The 24,685-nt window shown below is 39.2% G+C and overlaps 1 non-coding gene across 1 annotated transcript; it reads right to left on the bottom strand.

Moving 5' to 3' along the window:
* Positions 1-7,953: 7,953 nt before the first annotated feature.
* TRNAS-GGA (transfer RNA serine (anticodon GGA)) lies at positions 7,954-8,025 on the bottom strand. Its single transcript has one exon. It is a non-coding gene; the product is annotated as a tRNA-Ser (tRNA).
* Between the last annotated feature and the right edge of the window lie 16,660 nt (positions 8,026-24,685).

The raw sequence follows: 24,685 nt of genomic DNA on the forward strand, positions 1-24,685 counted from the left end.
TGATCTGATGATATTTTAAGATTAATCTTCAGCTGTAATATTCTATGATGTTTTAGAATGTTTCTCAAGCAAGAATTTTTGTTTTGCTCTGTTGTGCACTTATTTTCTCACAGCCTTCTATCATCTCATGTTTTGGACTCTTGCCCTTTCTGTACCCAGCTCAAGCCTTTCCTTCTTAGATCTCACCTTGATGTCCTCAAAAGTCTTTGATTCCTTTCTAGTGTATAGACCAGTTGCTAGATGCTGTGGAGCTTGTAGAGCTGAATGTTTAAAATCCATAAGCTTTTCAACTTTCAGGAAGGTCTGGAAACCACATCTCAGGGGCAGAAGTGATCATGTCTGCCATTGCTTTCCTAGCCCATCCCTGTGACCAACATCAGTAATCAAATGCAACATATGAGTGAAGGTACAACTTAGGGTCATTGTCAACATCGAGCTTTAGGAAGTTACCACTTGTAAATCAGAGAATTAGACTCTCATTGAAATGCTTTTGTTGTCCCGGTGTTGTGGTTAAGCACCACCTTTAGCAGTGTTCTAGTCCTTCTCATTGGACCAATATTAATTGGAAGGACTGATGCTAAAGCTGAAACTCCGATACTTTGGCCACCTGATGTGAGACCCTGATGCTAGGAAAGATTGAAGGCGGGAGGAGAAGGGGACAACAGAGGATGAGATGGTTGGATGGCATCACCAACTCGATGGACATGAGTTTGGGCAAGCTCTCAGAGTTGGTGATGGACAGGGAAGCCTGATGCTGCCGTCCATGGGGTCGCAAAGAGTCAGATACAACTGAGCAACTGAACTGAATTGAGTCCTTCTCAAGCAACTCATCCCCACAATCTATTTCATTTTCTATAGAAGAGTCTGTTGTGTCTTTATATTCTTACTCATATTACTCCCTCCATTTATAATGATTTCTATGAAAACAGTCACACCTATTCCTCCAGCACAAACTCAAATTTCTATTCCCCCACTGCCTTCTCCAACCCTGTATGGTCTCCTTTAAAAATGTTCACTGATTGATATCTCCCTTTTTCTGAGTGCCACACCCTTCCCCCATGACTCAAGTATCTCTGGAATTTACCAACAGAGTGTATACATATTGGCATATAGTTACTATCAATTCTGGTAGCATTTAAAAATGAACAAATATTTTATTAATCACCTATTGGTTGGAAATGCAGGAGCATTCACATCCATAAAGCATTTATTCAAGCTGCTGACATTGTTTGGTACACACAGGAATTCCACCTTGGAAGAAGTCTATGACACTCTACTTGTCCATGACCACAGTGGGCAAAACACTTCGTTAAGAAGTTTATGATGCTTTCCTTTCTTGGTGAGTTATATTTCTTTAGGGTAGGAATCACGTCTAACATTTTTCTGTGGCATGGCACCTTTCCCAGGCTCTCAGCCTCATCCCCAGCTACCAGGGGATAAGGATAAGCAGACACAGAAGAGAAGAATTACTTATTTCACTAAAATACTGCAGCTAACACACTGTTTAGAGATGCTGAGACATGTACCAAGTATGAAATAAATAGGGAGAAGGACAAGGCAAAAATATTTGTCCTATCTCAATGTTTCTCAAAATAGGGTCCAGTGGACTGCTGTCAGTCTGTGGTGTAAAGTGCATAGATTGTGAGTAAATATTTAGAAGATTCTAACCAATTTTCCTGTTATTGTTTTTCTGGTAATATTCATTCCAATTTAATTTCCTTGACTGTTGAATCTAATAATGGAAGTCTGGGCTTGTAGTTTGTGTGGCTTGGCTTATTTTTTATTTCACTTTCTAATAGCCATTCTTAAAATTCTACAAATGCATATATATGTGTGTGTGTGTGTGTGTATATATGTATATATATCCTTGACAGATTGGAAATTAAAAATAAAATGAACTGGCCCTTCATTACAGATCATTTGAGAATTATTTATTTATTTATCTATCTATATTCTGATTTTTCTCTAGATCTTTTCCCTATGTGAAAAAGGATTCCTACTAGCATCAAAATGTCTATTTTTGGTTATTCCTTGAAAAGAGGAAATGTTTTATCTTGAAGACTTTTCTTAGAGATAATATCAGTTCAATAATTATGCAGCAGTTGTTCAGCTTTTAAGTTAGAGACCTGAAACCAACTCACCCTCCTTCCTCAGCGAGTGCTATTATATTTAGAAAAATCAAGAAAACTGGCAGTGAATAGTTGGATTGTCCAACTGAAACTCTGAATTTCATGCATTTGGCTAGTTCTACCTTTAAATCATAAATATTGTTAAACATGGATTTTTGCCCCTGAAGAGTGAATAATAACTGTTATATCCTAGGAACAGATGACATATTGTGCTCAGAAATAGATTTCTATCCACAAATGCTGGCATTTAGAGGTTACCAGCTGTATATAGGATATAGGAGGTATAAAGCCCATTACAAGAATATAATTTGAGAGTTGCTGAAGTCATGTGGGGATTTGGTTTGCCTACATTTTCATTTAAATTATACTCACAAGTAATGCCATTGTGGATGAAGTCGTATCATTAAAAGTGTCAGACACTTCAGACTCCATTTCCATGTGCCCTATTATATGAAGACCTGCAACTCGAAATTCTCTCCAGACTAATCTGAGAGGAAAATATAGACTTTCATTCTGAATACATCCCAGAAGGGATTAAGTGACCTGATTTCAAGGGGGAAAAAAAAAAAATGGAACAGGCTATGTGATGACTAATTTGCCTCCCAGCAAAATAAAAGTAACAAACAACAATTTGATTCATAATAGAAGTTTCCCCAAAAGTCTAGTTTTCTGCTAACTCTGGCATATTCTATTTGCAAAATATGTTTAATGTATCTCATGTCATGTGCCTCTGTTTGTGAATTCAGGTTTCCTCTTTGCAGGAGCATGAAATCCAACATCTATTTTAAAGTAAAATTAAAGATTTGCAGAGTGTTTTGCCTATGTTCTCCTCTAGGCAAAACACTCTCTGACATACATCACAGCAGGATCCTCTATGACCCACCTCCCAGAATATTGGAAATAAAAGCAAAAATAAACAAATGGGACCTAATTAACCTTAAAAGCTTCTGCACATCAAAGGAAACTATTAGCAAGGTGAAAAGACAGCCTTCAGAATGGGAGAAAATAATTGCAAATGAAGCAACTGACAAACAACTAATCTCAAAAATATACAAGCAACTCCTACAGCTCAACTCCAGAAAAATAAATGACCCAATCAAAAAATGGGCCAAAGAACTAAATAGACATTTCTCCAAAGAAGACATACAGATGGCTAACAAACACATGAAAAGATGCTCAACATCACTCATTACCAGAGAAATGCAAATCAAAACCACAATGAGATACCATCTCACACCAGTCAGAATGGCTGTGATCCAAAAGTCTACAAATAATAAATGCTGGAGAGGGTGTGGAGAAAAGGGAACCCTCTTACACTGTTGGTGGGAATGCAAACTAGTACAGCCACTATGGAGAACAGTGTGAGATTCTTAAAAAACTGGAAATAGAACTGCCTTATGATCCAGCAATCCCACTGCTGGGCATACACACTGAGGAAACCAGAAGGGAAAGAGACACGTGTACCCCAATGTTCATGGCAGCACTGTTTATAATAGCCAGGACATGGAAGCGACCTAGATGTCCATCAGCAGATGAATGGATAAGAAAGCTATGGTACATATACACAATGGAGTATTACTCAGCCATTAAAAAGAATACATTTGAATCAGTTCTAATGAGGTGGATGAAACTGGAGCCTATTATACAGAGTGAAGTAAGCCAGAAGGAAAAACATAAATACAGTATACTAACGCATATATATGGAATTTAGAAAGATGGTAACAATAACCCTGTGTACGAGACAGCAAAAGAGACACTGATGTATAGAACAGTCTTATGGACTCTGTGGGAGAGGGAGAGGGTGGGAAGATTTGGGAGAGTGACATTGAAACATGTAGAATATCATGTAAGAAACGAGTTGCCAGTCCAGGTTCGATGCGCGATACTGGATGCTTGGGGCTAGAGCACTGGGACGACCCAGAGGGATGGTGTGGGGAGGGAGGAGGGAGGAGGGTTCAGGATGGGGAACACATGTATGCCTGTGGCGGATTCATTTTGATATTTGGCAAAACTAATACAATTATGTAAAGTTTAAAAATAAAATAAAATTTAAAAGAAAAAAAAAAATAAAGATTTGCAGAAGGCATAAGAAAATACCACAGCAAACACATAATTTTCTTGGAAAGTAGGCACTCTGAGTCTCTCACTCTCCAGGAGAAACATCATAGTTATCTGGTGAATATTGTCAGTTTATTTGTATTTAATATGCAGTCTATTTGTTTTATTGAACAGGCTCTGATTTTGTCATGAAATGAAAATAAATAATTTTAGCAGTTTTCCCACTGAAGTAAAATTGCCAATATACAAAATGATTTATGAGGGGGCCTACTAATTGAAAAATAAATATGTTTTCATATAAATATATAAACAGCCTTGTACTGTCTCCTCTTTAGAGCCTTCTCATCTGGAACTCCTTAAATTAAATTTTGTAGTTGTTGTTCAGTTGCTCAGCCACGTTGACTCTTTGCAACCCCATGAATTATAGCACACCAGGCTTTCCTGTTCTTCACCATCTCCTAGACTTTGCTCAAACTGACATCCATTGAGTTGATGATGCCATCCAGCCATCTCATTCTCTGTCATTCCCTTCTCCTGCCCTCAGTCTTTCCCAGCATCAGGGTCTTCTCCAATGAGTTGGCTCTTCATATCAGGTAGCCAAAGTATTGGAGCTTCAGCATCAGCATCAGTCCTTCCAATGAATATTCAGAGTTGATTTTCTTTAGGATGGAGTAGTTGGATCTCCTTGCAGTCCGAGGGACTCTTAAGAGTCTTCTCCAACAGCACAGTTCAAAAACATCAATTCTTTGGCGCTCAGCCTTCTTTATGGTCCAGCTCTCACATCCATACATGACTACTGGAAAAACCATAGCTTTGGCTATATAGATCTTTGCTGGCAAAATGATGTCTCTGCTTTTAAATGTTTTAAATTTTATTAATGCTTTTAAATGTCATTAATGCAAAATTTTGAGGTGCATTAGTGATGATTTTGTTTCAGTATAGTAAATTGAATGGGATACTAGTTAGTCCAGATTTAATAGGCTTAAATATACATTATTTTAATCCTTTGATCCAGAAAATGATCCCTCTTTTTAAAGACTTTATCTCAGATTAAGAAATTTTATATCATTACCTTTAGGTGAGAACTTTGAAGATTATCGCCATTTTTTTATTCAATAGCATCTTTCGAGAAATAAGAGAAAGGAATATGTAAAAATGAGGAAAAACAGACCAAAATAGAATATCCAGTGTATACTTTAGTCTGAAATATTATTTCTGAAACTATTGAGAAACTGCCTTAGCCTTCTGATCCTGGTATCAGGAAAGTGTTAAAAACATTTGACAGGCTCACTAAAATCTGAATTTGCTATTATGTGAAGGTTTCAAGTGCTTTCTGAATTTTCCTAACTACATTCTTAAATGTTTGACTGAATTTAAGTTGTACCTAGAGCCTCATCAGTCAGCACCTTTGATATATGTCAAGATCAAACAGGGATTTCTAATATGGCATCTGATGTAACAGAGGAGTGAGATGCCAAACTATAAGATAGAAAAGCTGAGAGACTGGAAAAAGAATTCCAAACTCATCAGCAGTGACTCTCTCTTGTCACAGGCAGAGAAATGCTTTGAAAGTGATCTCAAGGAGAAGACAAATTCTGAGTGTAACAATGAGATTTCAGTAGCACAGAGAAGCTGGCAAGATGGCTGAAATCCAGACTGTGAAAGCTCCCTCAGTCAGCGTTCCTCAGACCTAGAGCAAGAGGAATCATTGCTGGGTCTTGAGATTGTTGCCATGTCATTGCTCCTGGAGGAATATCAGTGATTCTCTGCTGTGCATGACAGATAAATAATGTAATTAAATATTCACATTTAAACTTTTAAAAAGAATAGCACCACTATCTATATAGCTGAAACCACTGAAGAGTTTTCTATTCTTATTGTTGCTTACTTCAAATTATGACTTCTTTTCCTGGACTTTCAACAGTCCTGCCCTCCCCACTCCCAGAAAACTCCATATATCATGGTAGAATGTGTGGTCATGTCCTAAAAAAAAAAATCTCGTCTGCCACCATACCATGCTGAATACGCCCAATCTCATCTTAAAAAAAATAACTCACTCAAAATACTTTTTTTTTTTTTTTTGTCTTTCAGGATAATTGTTCAAATGGAAGAGTTTTAAAAATGAACATATTTCTTTTTTCTCTGTTTCTTGTCAGTTTTGGGAAAGCTGTTCCATGTAATCACTAGTTAAAATTGTGAGTAGTCTCACTTTTCATTTTAGAACTTCTAAACCAAATACTATCTTGGTCTCATCTTCCCTGAAGGAAATTTCACAAAAATACACCTCAGAAACTTTAACTTGATGAGAAAAGAGCTGAAGAACTAGGACAGTCCATTTGAGGGTCACTCATTTCTCAGGCTGAGGTAACAGGAAAGAAAGAATGTGCTTCCCTTTTGGGGATGCACCCACTCAGGTCTCAATGTGCAGTGGAGGCTCATTATGTTTTGGAACTAAGGATTAAATCTGGGCAAATTTCCAAAATAGGCAACATTTTCTTTCTCATCAATATATTCCCCTTTCAGGTTTGTGGCTCCTCCTTCCATTTACCTCTGGAATCCAGCATTCCTCTCCTCTTTTCAAAACACAAATCCCTAAACATATATCCCAGAAATCTGCTTATAAATCTCTTCCACTCTCTTACTCTAGAGCAGTGCTCCCCAACTTGGAACCAGTCTGTTGTTCCATGTCCAGTTCTAACGGTTGCTTCCTGACCTGCATACAGGTTTCTCAAGAGGCAGGTCAGGTGGTCTGGTATTCCCATCTCTTTCAGAATTTTCCACAGTTGATTGTGATCCACACAGTCAAAGGCTTTGGCATAGTCAGTAAAGAAGAAGTAGATATTTTTCTGGAACTCTCTTGCTTTTTCGATGATTCAGTGGATGTTGGGAATTTGAACTCTGGTTCCTCTGCCTTTTCTAAAACCAGCTTGAACATCACGAAGTTCCCCGTTCACGTATTGCTGAAGCCTGGCTTGGAGAATTTTGAGCATTACTTTACTAGCATGTGAGATGAGTGCAATTGGGCAGTAGTTTGAGCATTCTTTGGCATTGCCATTCTTTGGGATTGGAATGAAAACTGACCTTTTCCAGTCCTGGGGCCACTGCTGAGTTTTCCAAATAGGAAAAGGAGTATGTCAAGGCTGTATATTGTCACCCTGCTTATTTAACTTCTATGCAGAGTACATCATGAGAAACACAGGGCTGGAGGAAGCACAAGCTGGAATCAAGATTGCCAGGAGAAATATCAATAACCTCAGATATGCAGATAACACCACCCTTATGGCAGAAAGTGAAGAGGAACTAAAAAGCCTCTTGATGAAAGTGAAAAAGGAGAGTGGAAAAGTTGCCTTAAAGCTCAACATTCAGAAAATGAATGGTTCCATTACTTCATGGGAAATAGATGAGAAAACAGTGGAAACAGTGTCAGACTACTTTTTTGGGCTCCAGAATCACTGCAGATGGTAATTGCAGCGATGAAATAAAATGATGCTCACTCCTTGGAAGGAAAGTTATGACCAACCTAGATAGCATATTGAAAAGCAGAGACATTACTTTGCCAACAAAGGTCCGTCTAGTCAAGGCTATGGTTTTCCCAGTGGTCATGTATGGATGTGAGAGTTGGACTGTGAAGAAAGTGAGTGAAGTCGCTCAGTCATGTCCGACTCTTTGCGACCCCATGGACTGTAGCCTACCAGGCTCCTCCCTCCATGGGATTCTTTAGGCAAGAGTACTGGAGTGGGTTGCCATTTTCCTCCTCCAGGGGATTTTCCCGACCCGGGGATTGAACCCAGGTCTCCCGCATTCCAGGCAGGCGCTTTAACCTCTAAGCCACCAGGGACTCCATACTGTGAAGAAAGCTGAGTGCCAAATAATTGATGCTATTGAACTGTGGTGTTGGAGAAGACTCTTGAGAGTCCCTTGGACTGCAAGGAGATCCAACCAGTCCATCCTAAAGATCAGTCCTAGGTGTTCATTGAAAGGACTGATGCTGAAGCTGAAACTCCAATATTTTGGCCACCTCATGCAAAGAGTTGACTCATTGGAAAAGACTCTGATGCTGGGAGGGATTGGGGGCAGGAGGAGAAGGGGACGACAGAGGATGAGATGGCTGGATGGCATCACCGACTTGATGGACATGAGTTTGAGTGAACCCTGGGAGTTGGTGATGTACAGGGAGGCCTGGCGTGCTGCGATTCATGGGGTGGCAAAGATTTGGACACGACTGAGCGACTCAACTCACTGAAGATGCATCAAAGTCAAAAGTAAGGGGGAAACAGTTAGGTTCTGGCATCCACCAGTGGTGGGAGTGATGTTGATTGAGTTGAGGTCAAGGGGATTTCACTGTCCCCACAGTGAGTCAGTTAAGTCTATTTTGGAGTGAAATTTTGTCTGCTAGACATCATTGCTAGCACTGGTGAAGAGAAATATCCTAGTCTGCTATTTCAGCAAATTACATGTGTTATCTGCAACAAGTGTTCCCATCAACCCATTTAAGTAGACTTATTCACTGAGCACAGAGGGAAAAAAAAGAGAAAGTAGAAATTCAGAGTTTCAGAATTTCTGCTTTGTGCAAAGCCTGTTACATATTAGCTCACTTGAGCCTAATTAATGTTTTATAAAATGAGAATTATTATATTTGTTTCAAAAAATAATAGCAGTCATCATTTATTTTTATGTCTTATTTAATTTTCTTTGTATTTAAGTATAGTTGATTTACAATATTGTATTAGTGTCAAGTGTAGAGCAAAGTGATACAGTTTATATATATATATATATTCATATATACCCATATATACATACATGTATATAAATATTATGTTTTCAGATTTTCCATTATAGACCATTACAAAATATTGAATATAGTTTCCTATGCTATACAGTAAATCCTTGTTTATTATCTCTTTTATGTATAGTGGTTTGTATCTATTAATCCTGAACTTGTTTATCTCTCCCCGCTCCCTTTCCTTCTTGGTAACCATTAAGTTTGTTTACTATGTCAGTGAGTCTGTTTCCATTTTGTATAAAGCTTCATTTGTATTATTTTTTAGATTCCATATGCACATGATATCATATATTTGTCTCTCTCTGACTTACTTCACTTAGCATGATATTCTCTAGGTCCATTTATGTGGCTGCAAACAGGAACATTTCAATCTCCTTACGTCTGAGTAGATACGACTTATAGACTTCCCAGGTGGCTCAGTGGTAAATAACCTGCCTGTGCAGGAGCTTCAGAAGACCCGGGCTCAATCTTTGGGTTGGAAGATCCCCTGGAGGAGGAATTGACAACCCACTCTGGTATTCTTGCCAGGATAATCCCATGGACAGAGGAGCCTGGAGGGCTCCATGAAGTTCCAAAGAGTCTGACACAACTGAGCATGCATGCACAAACATTTAGCAACTAAACAACAACAAATATTACACACACACACACACACACACACATCGCATTTCCTTAAGCTAATTGTCAATTGATGGACACTTGAGTTGTTTCTATGTCCTGGCTATTATAAATAGTGCTGAGATACAGACAGCTGGTTTGTGTGTATCTTTTCAAATTGGCGTTTTCATCTTTTCTAGATATATACCCAGGAGTGGGATTACTGGGTCATATCAACCGTCATTTATTGATCTCATGTATGATAGTCAATTTCCAGCTTATTGTCTTATTAACTCTGTTAAATTGATATCATTAATACCCATGTTTTCTAGATTGGGAAACTCAAGGTTAGTAGCAATTATCTCATTGAGCTGTAACTACAAAGCTGGAGTTATGAACCCATTTGCATTTTGCATAAGATTAAACAATAGCCAATGGGTATATAAACAGGAAATGGTTAAGCTGAGAAGCGAACTAAGGTTTGAATTGACACAATGCCAATGGCAAGGCTGTCTTGATTATGTGTGTGTTTGTGTGTGTGTATGTTTGTGTATGGTTGAGATAGATATGGCTTTTTTGCCATCCTTTCTGACTTTCTAAATTCTTAGCTCTTTTCTGAACTAATAAATGATTAATTTAAAAATAGGGAAATGTAAGGACAAAAGAAAGGGAAAAAGGAAAACATAGGGGCAAATAGTTTTACAATCAAAGTCAAAAGACCATTAGGATATAAGAGGAATAAAGCATAAACAGCGTAGATAAAGAATGATCAATAACACCTATCTATGGAATGCTGCTAAAATGCTAGTCATTGCATTAAATTTGATAGATTTTTCACACTTAAACCTCCAACAATTCTGTGAAGTAGACCTTATTATCTCCACTTAGAAAATGAAAACAGCATGTTACAAAGATGGTAAGTAATTTAGTCAAGGTCAAACTTCTAGTAAGATTCAGAATGCACACACTAGGAAATGCTCCTTTCTAAGGCTATTTGATACCCTCTCTTCCAGCCTTTCCTCCTAAGCTCAGATACCAATCCTCTCTTCTAAGGAAAGAAGACATTGCCCAGGAAGAGTTCTGCTGGTCTGGACTCTGGGTAGTTTAATAATAGCACTTTCCTTTTGGTCAGGTGGGAGAGGCAGAGAGGCTCTGACTTAGCTTGGAGAGCTGAGCGCTCAGAGATTCCACACCATCAGAGGAACTTCTATTCAAGGCAGAGCTAACCAGGTCATCTTAATGTTATTAGTTGATAGCAAAGATAAGAAAATATAAATTAAAAATAATTAGGATAAAAATTATTACAACATGGATAATTGAGAAGGAGATCAGCATGATGAAGTAGGAGGATACTGAGTTCACCTTGCCCCAAGAACACACCCAACATACATGTTCAGGTGGAGCTGTCTTCACTGAAAACAATCTGGATGCTAACAGGAAGATTCTTCTACAACCAAGACTGTAAAGGAAATATCCACACAAAGTAGAATGGGAAGGGAAGAGAAGTGATCAGTTTGGATCCCGTGTCCCAGGAGGTCAGGGGGATGTCATGGGCTCCTCCCTGGGGAGTGAGGACCTTGAGTCATTTATTAGATAGCACAGTCCTTGGTTCCAACAATGGAAAAATTAGCCCATGTAGCTAGTGTGAAAACCAGTGGCACTTACCAGGGGGCTGTAATAAACAGTGAATCTGCTTGTGAAGAGCTCACACACTTGCCTACTTACTCCCAGGAACAAGGTGGAAGAAGAAGACTGAGAAGAGCCCAGGGCTCTAGCCAGTTTCCTTCCACTGCCCAGCACATGCCCCAGCCCACAGCTGGTGCTGCTAAGGCCCTTCTTGCTTCAGCACAGCTCCTTGCTAGGGCAAAGGCTGCCATCGTTGAAGAAAGTGCACACTTGGGCAGGGGGAGGGCACGGCACCTGCTTAGACCCCGCCTTGCATCTGAACAGGGCAAAGGTGGCCACTGCTGGCATGCAAGGAGGTAGTGAATCCTCCTTGGAACTCTGGTTAGTTTGCCAGGACAGTCCCAGCATTCAACCTGGTTGCACCAGTGCCCACTTTATGCCACTAGAAGCTCCAGGGCTGCTTCCCTTTGGGGTAAAGGTGCTCTTGGTGGAGATGGAGAGAGCACACACAAAGATGGAACTGAACCAGCTTGGTTCAATCCTCAAGGCTTCTTCTGTTCAAGCACCCTGGGACACTGCCCGCCCCCCCAACCTTAGGGCAGTTATGGCTGCTGAGCATAAGAAAAGTCCAGGTTCTCCTTAGCTTTTGCTTTAGCCCCTTCATCTCTACCCCCACGCCCCACGAAGGTGACAGGTCCCATCACACTCCAGATGAAGATGTGACCCATGGTCATTTCAGATCCAGCTCTTCCATCAAAGCCATGCAGACTATATAGGGGTGCCCCCACACAAGGTGACTCAAGGCTGGTATAGGTAACTGTGTTTCACCTAATTTCATCAGAAAGAGAATGTTAAACAAAATTATAGTCTAAGGGAGCTCTGGGACAATATCAGGTATACTCACATTTATAAGAATTCCAGAGGAGAAGACAAATAGGAAAGGTCAAAAATGTATTTGATGACATTACGGTTGAAAACTTCTCAAAGACAAAGAAAACAGATATCCTGGTACAGGAGGCATAGAGGGCTCCAAACAAGATGAACCCTAATAGACTCATACCAAGACATATCATAATTAAAATGGCAAAACTGAAAGAGAATTTTAAAGGCAAAAGAGAAAACAAAAGTGTCAAGAGAACCCCCATAGAGCTATCAGCTGAGTGTTCCACAGACATTTTGCAAGCCAGAAGGCAGTGGCATAAAATATTTAAAGTGTTGAAAGGGGGGCACTTTCAACCTAGGACGCTCTACCCAGCAAGATTATTGTTCAGAATTGGAGAGAAGATAAAGTTCTCAGAGAAGCAAAACCTAAAAAAAATTCATCAATACTAAACCAAACATACAAAAAAGATTTTAAAAAAGGTCTTCTTTTAATGGAAAAGAAAAAGCTGCAAGAAGTAAGAATTTATAAGAAAGGAAAAGCCCCACTAGTAAAGGCAAATTGTAGTTGTCAGTAAGGAATCTGCCTGCCAATGCAGGAGACCCAGGTTCGCTTCCTTGGTCAGGAAGATACCCGGGAGAAGGAAATGGCAACCTACTCCAGTATTCTTGCCTGGGAAGAGGAGTCTGGTGGGCTACAGTCTTTGGGGTCACAAGAGTCTGACACAACTGAGTAACTCAACTACCATGCAAGTATCTAGCAAAGGCAAATATATAGTAAAGGCTATGGACCAACCACTTAAGTAAGCTAGTACAAGGATTAAAAGACAAAACTTATCAAATCAATTATAGCTACAACAAACAGTTAAGAGATAATAAACATGAAGATGTAAAATATGACACCAAAAACAGAAAATATGAGAAAGGAGGGTTAAAAACATGTAGATCTTTTGGGATATGTTTGAATTTAGATGACTACCAGTTTAAAACTGGAAGATATAGGTCAATATATATGAACCACATCATAACCACAATTCAAAAACTTACCATAAATACCCAAAAACTAGAAGTAAAGGAATACAAATATACTACTAAAGAACATCATTAAACCAGAGGGAATAAACTTGAAGAAGAAAACAGAGAAGAATGACAAAAACAATCATAAAATAAGTAACAAAATGGCAACAAGTATATATCTATCAATAATCACTTTAAGCGTCAATGGATTCCAGTCAAAAGATGCTGATTAGATTAAAAAACAAACAAGACTGATTTATATGCTGCTTACAAGAGACTCACTTTGGATGTAAATACACACAGAGACTAAAAGTGAGGGAGTGGAAAAAGATACTTCATGCAAATTGAAATGACAAAGAAGCTGAGGTGGTAATACTCATATTAGACAAGATTTTAAAACAAAGTCTACAATGAAAGCAAAGAAGGGCATTATATAATGATAAAGGGATCAATAGAAAAATAACATATACTTGTTAACATAAGAGCATCTAATTATGGAAAGCAGATATTAACAGACATTGAGGAAGAAGCTGACAGTAGCACAATGATAGGAGGAGAATTTAACAACTCATTACACCAATGGGCACATCATCCAGACAGTACATGATGACTCCCATTGTACAGAGGAGCGACTGAAGTTTGGGTTGGTTACTGGTCTCACCCATGGTGAAACAGCCTATATTTGGAATAGACAATGTCACACCCAGTTCTGCTCACCCCTAAAATGTCCACTTCTTCATTTCTGCAATGCTAGATCATAGAAGATTCCAGTTGGGCCAGATGGAAACCCTGGAGGATAAAACTAGTGTTTTAATACCTCCTTGGGGGTCATTAAATTTGGGTAGACATAGCAGCGGCAACTTGTTAATTACATTAAAAAGTTAAGAATTATTATTTTTCATTACGTTAAAACTCAGTTTCCACTTGGTATCAGTGCATCTTGCTTTCCTCATCAAATAATCTTCGAAAGAAGACTAATTTTTGAGAGTTTTGATTAAACACAGATTCCCAATCAGGCCTCTCCATTAATTCTGTATGATGTCTCAAATACCAAGAAACAACACTGGGTGGAATTTGCAAGACAGAGGGATATTACATTTCTAGATGGAAATATAAATATACTAGAATTTTTAAATATTTTTGTATGTACACAAAACTTAAAAAAAACAAAACTATGTATTCTATTTTTGTTGTATGTATACTTAAGGAAGCCACAAACCGCTCATGAAAGCTTTTTTTATGGATGCCCTTTCACTGTGGTTAAGGATGTGCTACTCTATTTGCAAGCAGATTATAGGAAAACTTGCTCCTTTTCTCTCTTATTCCCCTCTTCTCTGCCTAAAAATATGGAAACGGAAACAGAACCAAGGTCCTATGAGGTGACACCTGATTTATCCCTGGATGCCTCTATGTATGTGGATGTGTGTGGGTGTGTGTCTATGTGAATCAACCTTTTCACTCAGCCAGCTCACCAGCTCAGCCCCCAAAACACCCACACTCAGTTCTGAGCTGAAGTCAGAGCCCAGCAAACACAGTCTCACTAGTTGGAACTAGGAGGGGGCAGGGAACAGCATTTGTTGCTCGCAGGTCCATCCCCTTGGCAGAAAAAACCCATGCCCACCTGTTCAAATGTATCGCCAATGACCTTTAGTCTCAAGGCATTTGGTTGACATGAAGAGTATAGTGTGGTTCTTCATTTGTCTTACAGTTTATTGTGCACCATATTCAGTTTGAGAGCTATGATGAACACATACACACACACCTCTCCATCCCCAGTTAAAGCAAGGTTTCTCATATTCTGGCTAATAATAAACACTCAGTCTAGTTCTTTTTTTTTTTAGCACTCAGAAACTATTTTAGGCCACTTAATTATTATTTAACTGTAGCCTTTGAGCGTATTTTCAGGGAACATTGTAATGTTTTATCTACAGCCTGTAAATGCTGCTGCTATTTATATTTAGAGGAGAGTATCTACTGAAGTTCAATAATCTTGAGTGTAGAATGAGTGTGAAGGTAGCAAAAATGCCATATATTCTACAGAATCAATTAAAGCAAGAGAGTAAGAGGTCAGATTTTAGGTGTTTAGGTTCTAGTCTCTGTGATGAGTTTGAGACACTTTGGTCAAAGATGTCTTCCCCACCAGCCCGGAAATTCTCAGAACCGTTGACTATTACAGCCACCTTTGAGTCTTGTGCTATATCCAGAACAAAGCTGATTTTAATTTTGACTTTGACCGACTACTACCAATGTCCTTAGTGAGTCATGAGTGGGTGGGGGCGGGCATCCATGTGTTATGACTGCAGCTGGAAAATACCCGCTTCCATTCCTAGTCCCCTCTCATCCAATTATCGGCCTTTTAGAGGCTTTAGACGGAGAAGGCAATGGCAACCCACTCCAGTAATCTTGCCTGGAAAATCCCATGGATGGAGAGCCGGGTAGGCTGCAGTCCATGGGGTCGCCAAGGGTTGGACACGACTGAACGACTTCACTTTAACTTTTCACTTCCATGCATTGGAGAAGGAAATGGCAACCTACTCCAGTGTTCTTGCCTGGAGAATCCTAGGGAGCCTGGTGGGCTGCTGTCTATGGGGTCGCACAGAGTCAGACCCTACTGAAGCGACTTAGCAGCAGCAGCAACAGCAGCAGAGGCTTTAGAACACTGGCAGCCAATCGAAATCCTCTGGGGGAGGAGAAAAAGCCTTTGGTTTGATTAGTGCATTGATGGAAAGGACAGAAGGAAGATAAAAGGAAATTGCTCTACTTGAAAATCCCAACCATTATTAGCCACAGTATATTTAATAGAGATCCCCCCATTAAGCGTTTTGTGCTGTGGATAGTTGATGCAATACCACATCATCTATGTTGCAGAAGCTTAATCTTTATCGACTTCTCTTTATCGGGTGATCTTCTGTTTTTAAATCAGAGTGATGTAAAGAATTCCATATATAGGACAGATAAGGCAACGTTATATTCTCTGACCTGATGTCACCTGGAGGCTCACACAGTTTTCCCCTGAGTGCCTCTCAAGTTCCAGGCAACATCTTCACGTGACCTCAGCACTCTATACAACCCAGTTTGGGGAACAACTTGTACACTAGAACCTTTTTCTTCAAAAGATCTCTGTGGGAGTCCTTGTAGGGGTAGCAGTGAACATCCAGCTGTGATATAGGAGAGGAGGCAGAGAGGGCAGAGGAAGTATGCCCACACATAACTGTGGCCGTTGGCTACTTCTATGGCAGAGGGGTGGTATATGTGTATGCCATATTGGGTCCATCTATATATCAGGTTCTCATCAGATAAAGGATTTTCTCAGGGCATAGAACCATCTATGGACAAGTTGGCTCCAAGAAGGAGCTTGAGAAATGGCCTTGCCAAAATCCAGCACTATGATTTTCTGCTTCCCCTTCTAGATTCTAGAACAGGTCTATGATGAATGGCTGACTCAGCTTCTCCTCCCAACAATCTGATTTGTAGTTTCTGAATGACTAATTGCACCCTATAAGGATATAAATATGGACAGAGAAAAGTAGTAATCAAAGATAAGAGTTAACTTCACAGAATTTTAAAGCTCAGAAGTTCCTACTCAGCACCTTCTGGGTCACTGGTGTAAGAGTTGTCCTAAGAATGTGGCTGCGGATCAGACAGTGTTCACTTCAAAACTTCCTTTGAACATAGCTTGTGAAATGCTTTTATTTACTGATGAGCTCTTCCTATTTTCCACAAGGGAAATAGAGTTCAGCTGTGACATGAGAGTATTCAAATCAGAGCATCTTAGTAATTAAAAAGATATTTTAAAATATTGACTAAGACTTTCAGGAAAAGATGGTGAAATAATGGCTTTTTTCCATTTTCCCTCCTGAAACCTGTTGGCATGAGGGTAGAGAGGAGAGGCTTGAAAATTACAAGACCCCAACTAGATCCACTGATGATTGCTGAAGCCCATGGTCACAGACAATAAAGAATATTAGCTAAGTGTAACATGGAAATAAATTCAAGGGAAGATGTCATGAGTAAATACAGAAGCACTCAGGTTTAAAGCAGGGTGCTATACTCTTTGAAAATAAATGGGAGGATTTGGTGTGAATGACAAATAAATGGAATGTGATGGGAGTCAGAAAAGGAAAAGTCAGCCTCCTTAAATGTGTTCTTTGGCTTGATGCAGCAGTCGGGGCAGGGGGCTAAAGAAAACATACTTTAAACACATTACCTTTATTGTCGTTCTTTTTTTGTGGACTGCATGCTTACTCTGGAGAACTGGCCTAGAGCTAAGGCAGTGAGGATTCATGAGAAGTAGCCAACAGTATCATAAGGATTCATCAGCATTGACTTTCAAGCATGATGCTAACTGGGTGTATGGGTAGCTGTGTCTGTGTCTGTGTTGGGAAGGGTGTAGGTATTTACAGCTGATAGAAGGTTCTTAGGACAGAAACTAGAAAATCACTAGAAAACTATTCCAAAACAGCATAGTGATTTTCACACTCCTGGATTTTCTCTTTTGTCACTCACATTTCTCCGCGTAGTCACCTAATCACACCTTGCACACTCCTACCCTAAAAAGCTATCTGAATGTTTTTCAGTAATTGAATGTTGGAAGAGAGTTGCTCCCATCCAAAGATCAGGGAGAAGCCAAAGGTCTCCATGTGGAAAGCAGACAAAGCTTCATTTCATATTCATGTAGCAAATATTTGAGTACAAGCAATGAGTCAAGCTCTGTTCTAGGCTCAGAATAGATAGATGGGCCTAGATGGTGAAGCAGACTGAGAGATCGTGGCACTTACTCTCCAAAATGGTGAAACGAATGTTATATGCAAAGGTCTGAAGATGCCCCTGGGAGACTTTCTCTGAAACAGAGGACCCTCCGAGTGAATTACCACACATGCTGCACATTCAAAGAAATTACAGAAAACAGGGGAACTTATATAATGAAGGATCAGACAATAGACAGGAAGACTGAGGATGGAGCTAGAAAGTAAGCAGGTAACATTCCGAACCTGAAAACAGAACTAAAAATATGACTGGAAAGCTGAGCAGTGTAGCCTTATTGCCTTTCACAGGTAAGTGATGTTTGGGATCTTCCATACCTGGCTGAGGACCACGGAGGAGACTGAGTCTTAGTGAGGTTGTCAGCGGTCCTACGGGAAGGGCCAGGAGCCCTCAGCAGAGAGAGGCTGAAGGTGCATCTGAGGAAGGCACTTTGGTTCCACATCCCTTGGGAAAATTCACCCAGCTATACTAGATGATTTATTTGCCTTTTCCATGTGGGTGTTTCACCTCAATAGAAAGTATGCTAAAAAACAATTGAGGTGTATAGGCGATGACTAGAGGAATGAAATTCCTGGCAGAGAGAACATTATGAAAATTCATGATTCAGCTGCTATGTGTCTGTGTCTATTTCTGAAAGAGAGAAGGAAAAAGAGAAGGAAAGAGAAAGAGGGTGAAGTAGAGAGAAATGCAGTTCTTTATTCCTAGAGTATAATGAGTATATTATTATATAGTATATATTATATTATATATAGATAATATGGAGAGTGTATTATTCCTAGAGTACAATGCACAAGATGCTTGGTAATCGGTGCTTTCAAAATGGACAGTGATAGGCATAGACCTGCAGGGGAAAAAAAAAAATAACAGTTTTAAAGTTGCAGGAAATAGAATGACTATGACAAATGGGAAGTGTCAGGTTGAATTTCTTCCATGATAAACCTCTGGTTACAACTAACACAAACTTTCAGGTAATGAGAGGTTGCACCTCTCCAGGGAGCTGAGAAAAGGAAGCACAAGGATGTTTTGTATCTGGATATTGTCATGGAAAATACCCTGATGCTTGGTTGCAAAAAAATAACGAAGCTCACTTATTAATTCTTTTATTCCAGAAATACTTGTTGAACCTCTACTATTGGCCAGACCCTGTAGTATATGTGACACATATGTCAGAGGAGAAGATATTGGCAGGAGGGAATGAATGATAAGAGAGAAGACAGGAAGAAGAAAGGGAGGAGACAATGAATCTTAACTTTAGTTTTCAGAGCTTTCTGAAGACAGGGAAGGAAACGATGTGTAACTGGTAAAAAATAATAGAGACTGGCTAGAAGGAAAAGACATATTTCTGAAAGAGGATGAGGCTAAGAGAATGCTTTTTGAGTGTATAATATCTGTAATAGGATGCTAAAACCAACATTTCCTGATGTTTTGAAGTCTGATGGAGTTGCCACACCATCTACATAAGACGAGCATGACAGCCAGAAGCTGTTGCTGTGTTCTGGACTCTTTCCAGCACCGCCCTCCTTGTCTGATGGTTTTCTCTGGCTTCTGGTGCCTGCTGTGCCTGAAAGTACTCATAGCACATTGGAAGTGTCAGGGAATTAGGCCCAGCTTACATAGAGTGCCTTCAGTAACAACAGGTTGATTGTATAAATGGTGTATTTATACACAGATGGAGCGTTGCGGGCCTACCCCAGCTCCCTCACCCCCAGGTGGGGCAACTTGGAGGTCTGCATCGCACCCTGACTCAGAATACTTTCCCATAGTGATAACTACGTTGAAAACACAGACTGTTCTGGCTTCCCGCTCCTCCCTGCCTCTCTTCCTGCCTCTTAGATTCTTGGGATCACATCGCTAATTAATCTTCTTGCGCTCACATCTCCTAATGCTTCTGGGGGAACCCAAATTAAGAAAAACAAGAAACTAGTTTTTAACCCCTTAGCATGTTACTTGTATATGGAGAAAAGGAGACAAAGAGAGATGAGAAAGGCTGCTAGTGTGGCTTTACCTGGAAAGAATTGCTTGGGGAGTGTGCATCTCCCCCCACCTCTTGGGGGAGATAAGCATGAAGCTAGGTGAGGAGGGGACCACCACTTGGAAAGCCCATGGAATTTAAAGATGGGAGGCACCGGGATTGGTGTATTACTCCTGGCTGGAGAGGCAAGAGAGAGAGCAATTGAATGGAACTGGGTTAAGTGAATAAAACTGTACCAGGCCCACATCTGTGCCTCCCCAGCAGCTCCCTATGACTCTCTACTGGAACCGTGACCGATATGCCTGTGAATAAGAGTGAATTAGTCTTCTAGAAAATTGGTAATCATGTGGACGAGAGTTGAATCAACCTAGTTGCCTCAGCCAAATCCCTAGACAGAGAGCAGAGCTGACCATCAGCTGACCATGGGTATGAAGAAAACCCAGTAAGAGAAGCAGAGCCCCCTAACCAAGTCAAACCCAGCCCAGATGGCCGATCCACAGAGTGGCAGGCTAAATAATTGGCTATTGTTTTAAGTTACTCATTTGATGATAGTTTGTTACACAGCAAATGCTTACTGATGCAAAGGGCAAACACATTTAATATTGATTATGTTGGTTTTTCTCTATCTGCATAAAAAGGCTATTTTAACTTTTTTAAGAGTAAGTTGTGAGATAATATAGCTATTATCTACTGCCTATGAAATGTGTTCAATAATTAAAAACTAGTGGAAGGAATTCCCTGGTGTTCCAGTGTTTAAGACTCTGGGCTTCCAATGCAGGGGGCACAGGGTCCCTCCCTGATCAGGAAACTAAGATCCCACATGCCACACAGAATAGCCAAAAATTAAAAAAAAAAGAAGAAGAAAAAAAAAAAAACTAGTGGAAAACTTCGTTTCAGTTTATCAGAACTATTTATTTTACTTTTCATATAAAGATTTTCTCTACAATCTAAAATTTCAAAAATTATTACTATATTGAATGTGAAAGAACTTTGAGATATTAAAAGAGAGTGATGCCATGTATGGGCTAAATGGGGTACTTCTAAGAACCTAGAAGTAGGGTGTGAGAGTGAAAGTACAAAATCTACCCCTACTGAATCTGAGCTGGAATAAACAAAGTGTGCTCCACCTACATTCCACCAGTGAAACCAAAACGACCCGGATTGAAGGAAAAAGTCCACCAAGGGTGGGGAGTTGGGCAGGAAAGAGAAGATGGTTGATCAAAATGTGATACTTTAAAAGGACAGTAAACTGGTAAAACACAGTAGAAATCATGAAAAGTTGGTGGGCTAGAAATATTTTGCTTAAAATGATTCATTTTCTTTTGTAGTCATCAAGTTGCATGTAGTATTTTTATGATGCTGGTGATCTCCTTTGTACTGTGGCTGTGGCTCACTCTTTCCTTGGTTCCCTTTACTTTGGTTTTGCTCCTTTATCTGAATCATCTTTTAATTTGTCCTTTTCACTACTTTTTCCCATGTGAAAACAGTATAAAATTTCTTTTTCTTAAGTGTTGCTTGATTTTGCCTTTGTAGTTCAGTTTTCAGGTGAAAAATTACTTTTATCACCAGCTTTCTTTTTTAATATTGAAGGCAATTAAGGCTATAAATTTTCCTCTGAATATAGCTTTTGATGTGTTCTGTAGGTTTTGTTGTTCAGAGTGTTCTTTTTCATTACTTTCTAGGCAGGTTTTAATTTCCTTTTTGATCAAAGATTATCTAGAAGCAGGCTGCTTCATTGTCAGGTCATTAAAATCTTATTGGTTACCATTTATTTTTTCTTTTTAATTTTATTTGCTTCTGACAGAGAATGCTGTGTATAAAAACTGTCTACTTACACATTTTTTCTATTTTTCCCCTAAGAGGCCATATATGTGACCAACCTTTAAAATGTTCAATGACTATTTTTAAAAGTACATTCAATAATGAAGTGACATACTGACTTGCTTATTATTTGTATTTTTTAGTTTTTGACCCTTTTTTAAACTAGATCTTTTGGTTGTAAGAGAAGTACTTTGGTGTTTCCACCATTATATTTCTAGCAAGTTTTTCTTTCTTGTAAAATAAATGTTAAGTATTGAGCAGCTACAGTGATTGGCTCATCTCATTTATAACTGCTGCTACTTCTACTGTTTGCCATTTATCATTCTATATTGTCTCTTTTGATCCTGTTTGGTCCTTTTACCTTTAAATTACACTTTCTTGATATTAATATTGCCACTTTTGCTTCCATTTTGTTTGTTTTCTGATATCTCTTTTCTCACTCCACTTATCTTTGTATTATTTCAGAATTACTTTGAGAAGTTTCCTTATATATAACATCTGGCTGCGGTTTATTATAAACAAATGTGTTTCCTCTGTCTTTTCATGATAGATTCCTCTTCTTTTACATTTTATACAGTGACTGATGCTGGGTGTATCGCTTTGATCTTATTTTATGTTTACTATTAGATAGAATGTTCTTTCTTCTTTGTATTATTATTCCTGTTTATTTGCTTTTCCTCTTTGCTAATTTGAAAGGTCTGCTGTATTTGTCCTTGTCATTGATAATTAATAGCTATTCTCTTGATCTAAATGATTATATAACAATGTCTAGTATTCTTAAAAAAGGAGATTCCCTCTCCCTCTTGGGAAGAAAAATCACTATTTTCTTCCTGCCTCACTTTACTCCAAAAAAAAAAAAATGAGATTTTACAAGCCTATTTCTATTCTCCTCCCCTTCATTTTTTTCTTTCCCTAGAAAGATATTGAAATCTTTTTGCTGCCTTTTTGGTAACCATTTCTCATAGGCTTGAGAGATAAAGTGTAGTACTTACTAACTTGCTAAATGTTAACTTTTTCTTAAATATGTCCTTCTGACTTGGTATCATTAATTTCTGATATTCAGTTCAGTTCAGTTACTCAGTCGTGTCCGACTCTTTGCGACCCCATGAATCGCAGCATGCTAGCCCTCCCTGTCCATCACCAACTCCTGGAGTTCACTCAAACTCATGTCCATAGAGTTGGTGATGCCCATCCAGCCATCTCATCCTCTGTCGTCCCCTTCTCCTCCTGCCCCCAATCCCTCCCAGCATCAGAGTCTTTTCCAATGAGTCAACTCTTCGCATGAGGTGGCCAAAGTACTGGAGTTTCAGCTTTAGCATCATTCCTTCCAAAGAAATCCCAGGGCTGATCTCCTTCAGAATGGACTGGTTGGATCTCCTTGCAGTCCAGGGGACTCTCGAGTCTTCTCCAACATCACAGTTCAAAAGCATCAGTTCTTCAGCGCTCAGTTTTCTTCACAGACTACTCTCACATCCATACATGACTACTGGAAAAACCATAGCCTTGATTAGATGGACCTTAGTTGGCATAGTAATGTCTCTGCTTTTGAATACGCTATCTAGGTTGGTCATAACTTTTTTTCCAAGGAGTAAGCCTCTTTTAATTTCATGGCTGCAGTCACCATCTGCAGTGATTTTGGAGCCCAGAAAAATAAAGTCTGACAATGTTTCCACTGTTTCCCCATCTATTTCCCATGAAGTGATGGGACCAGATGCCATGATCTTCGTTTTCTGAGCTTTAAGCCAACTTTTTCACTCTCCACTTTCACTTTTATCAAGAGGCTTTTGAGTTCCTCTTCACTTTCTGCCATAAGGGTGGTGTCATCTGCATATCTGAGGTTATTGATATTTCGGCAATCTTGATTCCAGCTTGTGCTTCTTCCAGCCAAGCATTTCTCATGATGTACTCTGCATAGAAGTTAAATAAGCAGGGTGACAATATACAGCCTTGACGTACTCCTTTTCCTATTTGGAACCAGTCTGTTGTTCCATGTCCAGTTCTAACTGTTGCTTCCTGACATGCATATAGGTTTCTCAAGAGGCAAGTCGGGTGGTCTGGTATTCCCATCTCTTTCAGAATTTTCCACAGTTTATTGTGATCCACACAGTCAAAGGCTTTGGCATAGTCAATAAAGCAGAAATAGATGTTTTTTTTTTTTTTTAATTTAAATTTATTTATTTAGAAATAGATGTTTTTCTGTAACTCTCTTGCTTTTTCTATGATCCAGCGGATGTTGGCAATTTGATCTCTGGTTCCTCTGCCTTTTCTAAAACCAGCTTGAACATCTGGAAGTTCATGGTTCACGTATTGCTGAAGCCTGGCTTGGAGAATTTTGAGCATTACTTTACTAGCGTGTGAGATGAGTGCAACTGTGCAACAGTTTGAGCATTCTTTGGCATTGCCTTTCTTTGAAATTGGAATGAAAACTGACCTTTTCCAGTCCTGTGGCACTGCTGAATTTTCCAAATTTGCTGGCATATTGAGTGCAGCACTTTCACAGTATCATCTTTCAGGATTTGAAATAGCTCAACTGGAATTCCATCACCTCCACTAGCTTTGTTCGTAGTGATGCTTTTTAAGGCCCACTTGACTTCACATTCCAGGATGTCTGGCTCTAGGTGAGTGATCACACCATCGTGATTATCTGGGTCATGAAGAATTTCTGATATTACATGTTGCTATATAAACTTCTATTATTTTTGAATAGTTATCTACATAGCTTAATATTATATATAAACTTGTATTTATCATGTGTATATATATATATATATACATATGTGCACATATGTACCTGCACCATGCATATTATGTATAATTATTGATCACATTTTTATCTCTTCAGGTTTCTGAAGTTTCTCATTTGTTGTTGGAATAGAGACTTTTCAGTGCTTTTCTCAGATGAGGTTCTTAAGTGATGTGCTCTCCAAATTCTTTCCTCTTCTATTACAACTTTTGTTCACATGGAGAGATTAATGATAGTTTCGCTGGGTATAAGTAGATGCTGTACCAACCAGCTTCTTCCATCTAATGTTGGTGATA

This window comes from Bos mutus, chromosome 13 (assembly GCF_027580195.1).
Source record: "Bos mutus isolate GX-2022 chromosome 13, NWIPB_WYAK_1.1, whole genome shotgun sequence".
Lineage (NCBI taxonomy): Eukaryota > Metazoa > Chordata > Mammalia > Artiodactyla > Bovidae > Bos > Bos mutus.